Source organism: Chenopodium quinoa, unplaced genomic scaffold, assembly GCF_001683475.1.
Source record: "Chenopodium quinoa cultivar QQ74 unplaced genomic scaffold, ASM168347v1, whole genome shotgun sequence".
NCBI classification, from domain to species: Eukaryota; Viridiplantae; Streptophyta; class Magnoliopsida; order Caryophyllales; family Amaranthaceae; genus Chenopodium; species Chenopodium quinoa.
Window position 1 is genome coordinate 954,444 of NW_018743327.1, and position 7,780 is coordinate 962,223.

The following is a 7,780-nucleotide window of genomic DNA, read 5'->3' on the forward strand; positions in this document are numbered from 1 at the left end:
ACATGATGCATAAAGAAGTCGAGGTATATGTCGAAGACATGATTGTAAAATCAAAAGACCGTCCAGGCCATCAAGTAGCCTTAACGAAATTTTTCGAAAGGTTGAGAAAATATAATATGAGGCTGAATCCAGCTAAGTGTGCTTTTGGAGTCACCTCAGGCAAGCTTTTAGGTTACGTCATAAGCTCTAGATGAATAGAGGTAGACCCAACCAAGATCAAAGCAATCATGTCAATGCCACCGCCCAAGACTGAGAAACAGATTCGAGGATTTATTGGCCGGTTGCAATACATAAGTAGGTTCATATCAAAATTAACGACAATATATGAACCAATCTTCAAAAAACTCAAGAAGAATGTACCAGTAATATGGGATGACGAGTGTCAAAAAGCCTTTGAAAAGATCAAAGCCTATCTCGCAAACCCTCCCGTATTAGCACCAGCACTTCCCGGAATACCTCTTAGGTTATATTTGACGGTTACCAAAGAGACAATGGGAGCTATGCTAGCACAAGAAGTAGAAGGCAAAGAGAACGCAATCTACTACCTAAGCAAGAAGATGCTTGAATACGAAGCACGCTATACACCGCTCGAGAAGTTGTGCCTCGCCTTGGTGTGGGCCACAACCAAGTTAAGACATTACATGGTGGTGCATACCGTCTTCGTAGTCTCCCGATTAGATCCACTCAAGTATCTATTTGAGAAATCTACACTCAATGGATGCATATCAAGATGGATAGTCAATATAGCCCAGTTTGATGTAAGGTTAATGCCACAAAAAGCTATCAAAGGATCCGTGGTGTCAGACTTTCTAGCAGATTTTCCAATAGAAGACTCGACGCCAATACAAGACAATGAATTTCCAGATGAAGACTTAATGGTCACTGAAGATGATACTTGGACCTTATACTTCGACGGAGCCTCAAACCAAAAGGGATGTGGCGTTGGAGTACTCCGCTACAAAAATGCTCAAAGAGACCTTAAGTAAGAGATCATTTAAATAAATGTGTGGTCTCTTGGATTCAAGAGACCAGCTATTTCAAATAAATGGTCTCTTATGTATAATCTTAGAGACAAGAAAATGTACCAAAGACCATCTATTTTAAATAAGTAGTCTCTCCTACTTTTTAATTAAATAAATTAAAAAAGAGAGACCATTTATTTAGGAGAAGTGGTCTCTCCTTTTTTTAATTAAATAAATAAAGAAAAGAGAGAGACCATTTATTTACAAAAAGTGGTCTCCCCTTTTTTTTAATTAGATAAATAAATAAAAGAGAGACCATCTATTTATAAAAGTGGTCTCCCCTTTTTTTTAATTAAATAAATAAGAGACCATCTATTTACAAAAGTGGTCTCTTCTTTTTTTAGTTAAATAAAAAAAACATCTATTTACAAAGTCAGGTTCCGAAAAAAAAAATTTAAAACTCTAAAAACTCGGCAAAGAGGAAAACCCAAACCCTATTTCCATTTCCCCCTAATCCCATACCCCCATCGCCTGTCTCCTCTCTCTCTCTCTCTCTCTCTCTCTCTCTCTAACCTCTCACCTCCGGCCGCAAATTCCACCACTATCTTCATCGGCGGTGCCGAAATCACTCATCCAAACCTCTTCATCAGCCACCACATCATCACCTTCCCTCGCGTTGACGAAATCACTCATCCAAAGCTCTTCGACGCCAGAATCCGACTCCGATTGAGCGGCTACAGCTTCCTCGCTCTCGAGTCTCTGCCGCCGTCGACAGTGCTTCCGACGCTTGAATCCGGCGAAACTCTCACCTTCACAACTCCAGACGTTGCTCGCGGCTTCACTCTCTCGCTCTCACAGTCGCTCCACCAGAGCAAGTCACTCGTTAGTGACGTTACGTCGTCATTGTCACGCTGGGCAACCGCTTGCTCTTCCTCTCATTCCATTCAAGGTTCGTTCTTTAATTATTTTTATTTTCTGCGAATTATTTTTCAAAATTCGCAGAAATTTTTTAAAACTGCGAACACAATTATTTCCATTCCTTAATTCTGCAAATTATTTTTTCCTTCCATTTTCTGCGAATTATTTTTTCCTTCCATTTGACACTAATTTTGTTCCATGTTTTTTAAAACTCGGATCTTTAATTTAAATTCCCATCATCTGATTGGTATGTCTATGAATATTTTTGCTAATATGTTATTCTCAATTCTAGCTGAAATTGTGGGAATTAAAATGCTCTAATATTTTATTCTCAATTCTAGCTGAAATTATGGGAATTAATCTGGGAATTAAAATGCTCTTTCAGTGAGTTATAGTGGATTTCTGCTTGTTTTTAGAAATCTTATTCTAGAAATCTGATAAAAGAATATAAAAATTGAATTATGTATGCTAAATCATTGTTTTATAAGTCTCTGGCATAACCTATTTAAGGAGTTAGAGTCCTTGTATATGTTGTTCTTTGTGCTACTATAGTTAAGATAATCTGAAGTGTTTTGATTGGTATTCTTGGTATGAGCTTCTTTAAACATTCCCATTAAAATTCCAAATTTAGGGTTCTTTTGCATAATTTCTAGTTCAAATCTTAGATTTTGTTTGATTTATAGTGTTTTGATTTAATTTAGTGTATTTTAGTTTATTTTAATTTAGTATGGAATATGGAGTGATGCATCTAGGAATAAGTGAAGAACTTGAAAATCTAGCAGTGTATTATAGGCATTAGCCAGAGGAATAAAGGGTGAAATCCCTGCTTGATCATGTGTTTTAAGTGTGGTTACTATATGCAAAAAATGTTTAATACTTGTATAATATATTCATCCCTGATAATGATTAAGGTGACAAAGTGAGTCATTTGGCCGGAAGCTGTGACTTTTTAAAGTAAAAGGATGAATATGGGGAGACTCTCAAGTCTCAATGCACATTATGTAATATGCGGAAATTTATCAAGTATCCGAGTGATAACAAGGGGAAAAAAATGCAAGATTACAATGAGTTTATAACAGTACAAGGCCCTAGTAATACTCTACTTAAAACCGATCCAGAGTAATCTTATAAGTGTATTGCTTTAGTTCTCTGTTGTGGCTTGAATGCCTTTATCCTTCAGCAACACGATAGTAGACGGCTAGAGAAATTAATCAATAAATATTCACTTAGGAATTGGAACGTAAGCAATGCATAATTGATAGAAAACTTGGCAATTAGCAGTCTTGACACTTTGAATTTGGAGTCTGAACAATGCCTCATTGAACTCACTTGGCCGTAGCCTATGAGAGGAGTTGTATGTATATATGGGCTATGCATTCTGATTGTCCAGTTAAATAACCTCACCTTTAACAATGATGGCTGGCTAGCAGCCTGCCTCTTACATATCCTACTCTCTTGCAGTGAGTAGGGACACCTTGTTTTCATCTAACATTGAATAAGATGCAGGTCTTACACTGAGTGTTTGACGATTTCTAAGCATGTCTTATCTCTCAGCACGATGAATGATCTACAAGTACTACTCAATTTACGTTTTTGTTTGGAAATCCTGATTACTACTGTATATTTGATATAGTTTTGTTTCAATTTTTCATGATTTAGTGGCTTCTCTTTTCACGTTGTTCTTTTTAACCCTATTACTGACATGTTTGAACCTCTTTCTATTATTCTTTGAACTTCTGAAGGCCTGCAAGTAGTGGACTCCCAAAGCGTCTTGAAGAGTCAATTTCTGATAGTTAATGATATGCTTCCGAGTTCCGGCAACCTCCTTTGGCATAGTTCTTTCTGACAGAAGTAGTTATAAATTCCCTACACACATCAGTTTGTATAAATTCGATCACGAATGATGGAACATAGAAGAGAATATCTGTACATGTTTATATCAGTGTACACTGCACGTATCTGGTTTTGCCGATAATATCTATCGGCACGTATTCGATCACGAACTTGCAGTGTTACTGCTTTTTACTCATGATAGATTTTCTTGAAAGAACTGTATTGCACAACCCTTTAATGTTAAGGTTCAACTATGAAATTTCTACTTAATTTTCTCATCTTTTTTCAATTTATATTGAGTACATTGTAATTTTGGTTATTTTCTATGTATTATTAGGAAACTATAGCTAAATTTGCTACACCATGTCTCATGATAATACCATCAGCAAGAGTCCCTGTGACGATCCAGGTAATTCATTTTGCTCTATACATTCTTTTGAATGGAATTATAGATTTAATTAAGGTGAATATTGGTTTAATAATATATTATATGCTAAGTGGATTGTTTACAACAGAGGAACATGAAAAGTTTCATGCTTGACTGTTTGCTAACTTGTATATATTTTGTAATATAAAGTTGATGTGTTTCTAGCATGCATATTGTTTTGACATGAATTGTCGGAACAGTTTTCAATTTATGAACAATACAAAGATATTTCGTTGTTGGACAAAGGGTCGAAGACAAAAGTCTTGCTCAAAATATGTTTTGACAGAAGAATATCATAATTTTACACTTTTGACAATTTCAATGTTCTACTATTCTTATAATCGAACTGAGTCTTGAAATTAAGTAAGCTAATGGTGTGATGGGCTAACATCTATACTAACCTGTGATAACTTAAAGGTAATAGCATATAATTCACATTATGCTACTCCATGAAAATCAAGACTGTAAGGGTTGCTTCCGCTGAGTTACAAGCTATAAAAGAAGGGGTTATGAATTGAACTTACTCACGCACACAGCACACACTCAAGGGGGCAGCAAGCAAGAGATTACTTTTCATTAACAAGGGAAAATTACAAGAACACAATTAGCTGATAGCTTTAGCCTATCACTATCTACCAAAAATAACTTAAGGTTGTCACTCTCCCTAACAACTTGAGGCTGTCAATCTCACTTTCACAATTTCAATATTCAAAAGACATACCCTTCCTTTACTCCCCTATTATTTATATATACAAAACAAGTTAGAAGTAATTTCTTAATGATGTTTGTCTTCTAGTTCTTTTGTTTATCTGCTTTTCTTTTTTTTCTCCAAAATTTCAAGGTTGACTCTTTCTCTTGACCCCTGAGACTTCCTTAAGTAGCTTTTCTTCTATCTCCCAACTGGTGTCTTTCTGGTTGTATTGGTCTGTCTGTTTGCTTGGCTGACTGTCTGGCTCCTTTGCCTTGCATTGGTTTGCTACTGCGGGTTTACGCCTCTTCCTATTGCACACAGCCCACGGTTGCTGAGTCATCACAGAAGGTCTAAACATTGTCTGGGAGAGAGGCATCCGATTCCTCGAACATGTTAGCCCATGGGCTGGCTAAGATTGCCAGGAGGATGATTGAAGATATCTTGTTCCATTTCTGCTTCCCTCCTGGTCTTAACCAACCCTACATCAAGGAACTTGCTAATTCCTTTTCCATGTTAGATGGCAAATGATCGCATGCCTTCTTTTGCTGCTGCTCCTAAGTCCCTGTTGCGAGGCTCCCCTATCAACTATCACTTCTACTTTTCTTTCATGCTTTTATTTTTAGCTAATCTTTACTTTCTGTCTTTTGGTTGGTCAAGGTTTCTTGGTTTGTAATTTTCAGCTAGTAAGCAAACTTGGAAACTGCTTCTGTTTACAAACTCTGATCTGCTAGATGTTTTAACATCTAAGTTGTAATATATTTCCTTTCCTTGTTAAAAAAAAAAAGAAAAAGAAAAAGAAAAAGTGAGCTAAGGTTGTGGATTCAGGATGCTCATCAATATGCTTTGTTATGTCTGATTTTTTAGCTTTTGGTCAAATATCTCTCTGATTTCCTTCAAAAATAAATAAATAAATTATTCAGTTATTTGATGGCATATGTTGTATGTTGCAGGTCTTTCCCTCAATTTGTACATATTCTTCGGAAGACATTGATGAAATGCAAGATTTGTGGATTAAATATGTTCTTGATTGAAGAAGATTCGTGATAGATGAGCTTAATGATGAATGAGCTGAGCTTGAGTAAGAGATTAACTTAGTGTTAATCATTATACTTGTGAATTTAGCTCCACTTTTGATTTTTTTTTTTTTTTGTAGGAAAAGCTCTACTTTTGAGTTTTGTTTTTGAATATTATAATTAATGTAAATTTTGGGTTAAATTCTGTTGGAGAAAATTAGTTTTTGTATAAAAGCTTTTATATTTATATATATTATATGGAAAATTTATGTATATATATGTATTAGCGCGTAGGTACAACAACATATATATTGGCGCCAAAATTTATTGCAGGAATATGAATTGCAAAAGGGAGGGATATTAGATGAATATAATTATTTAATTTTTTTTTTAAAAAAAAAGCGACCTCAGAGAGATTACCTATTTTAAATAAATGGTCTCATTATTCAAAAAAGAAAGACCACTCATTTAAAATAGGTGGTCTCAGTATTTAAATCCAGAGACCACTTATTTAAAACATTTGGTCTCTTATCCCTCTATATTATTTTTTATTAAACTAAAAAAAGAGATCATCTATTTAGCTAGGTGGTCTAAGGTATTATAAAGTTAGACCACTTTTAATAAAGTGGTCTCTTTGGCCAAAGAGACCTGTGAGCTAGAGACTACCCCTAAGGTAGTCTCTTTGCCCATTTTGATATGGTCTCTTTGGCCATTTTTGTAGTACTAGTATCACCTAAAGAAGAGCATGTTCCAATCTCCATAAAGCTTGATTTCGACGTTACCAACAATGCTGCTGAATATGAAGCATGCGTGGTAGGCCTTGAAACAACTTTGGCATTGGGAGTAAAAAAGTTAAGGATATTCGGAGACTCTTCTTTAATTATCAATCAGATATCTAAAAGGTGGAAAGTAAGGAGCGAAAGTCTAGCCCCTTACTAAACCTATCTGGAAACTCTTACCGATCAGTTAGACAAGGTAGAATATACATATCTACCTAGAGAGGAAAATCAATTTGTTGATGCTTAGCAAGATTAGCCTCAATGGTTAGGATTCCCACGGAAATCGAGCAAATGCCTCTAACTATAGAAAAAAGACACAAACAAGCATACATCCAGGTTATAGAAGACGGCGAAGTAGTCCAAGGCGAAGAAGAAGAAGAAGAAGAAGAAGAACCATGGTACACGGACATACTCAATTATGTCACCAAAGGAGAATACCCTCCTCATGCTGACAAAAGAGCAAAACGAGCATTAAGGCTTTTAGCTTCCCAATATGTACTCATAGACAACGAGCTACATAAAAGGGTACCTAAGGGTCGAGCTCTCTTATGTGTAGGAAAGAAGGATGCACAAAGAGCAATGAGAATAGTTCATGAAGGAATTTGTGGCACTCATATAAATGGCAAAATGTTAGTCCAAAAGATAATGCGAGAAGGATATTATTGGACTACAATGAATAGGGATTGCCATCAATACGGAAAAAGATGCCCTAAGTGCCAAATTTATGCCAATTTACAACATATCCCTCCATCCTTGCTCTACACCTACACATCGCCATGGCCATTCTCTACATGGGGAATTTACATCATTGGCAAAATCACTCCCCCAGGAACAGGAGGCCACGAATATATCCTAGTAGAAATTGATTACTTCACAAAGTGGGTCGAAGCGCAATCATACGCTAAACTCACTGCAAAACATGTAGCACTCTTCATCGAGAGAAATATTATTTGTCGATATGGAGTCCCACATGAAATGATAAGTGACAATGGAACTCACTTTCAAGCTGAATGTGAAGAATTACTACAAAAATACGGCATTCAACATCATCATTCTTCCCCTTATAGACCTCAAGAAAATGGATCAGTCAAGACAGCTAATAAAAATTTAAAGACTATCATCGAGAAAATAACGGAAAATTAAAAGGATTGACCTGA

At 35.9% G+C, this 7,780-nt stretch overlaps 1 long non-coding RNA gene across 1 annotated transcript; it reads left to right on the forward strand.

The window, feature by feature from the left end:
• The first annotated feature begins 1,415 nt into the window (after positions 1-1,415).
• Positions 1,416-6,117, forward strand: LOC110737364. The gene is made up of 4 exons (XR_002514375.1): positions 1,416-1,911; positions 3,623-3,958; positions 4,051-4,122; positions 5,782-6,117. It is a non-coding gene; the product is annotated as an uncharacterized LOC110737364 (long non-coding RNA).
• The last annotated feature ends 1,663 nt before the right edge of the window (positions 6,118-7,780 follow it).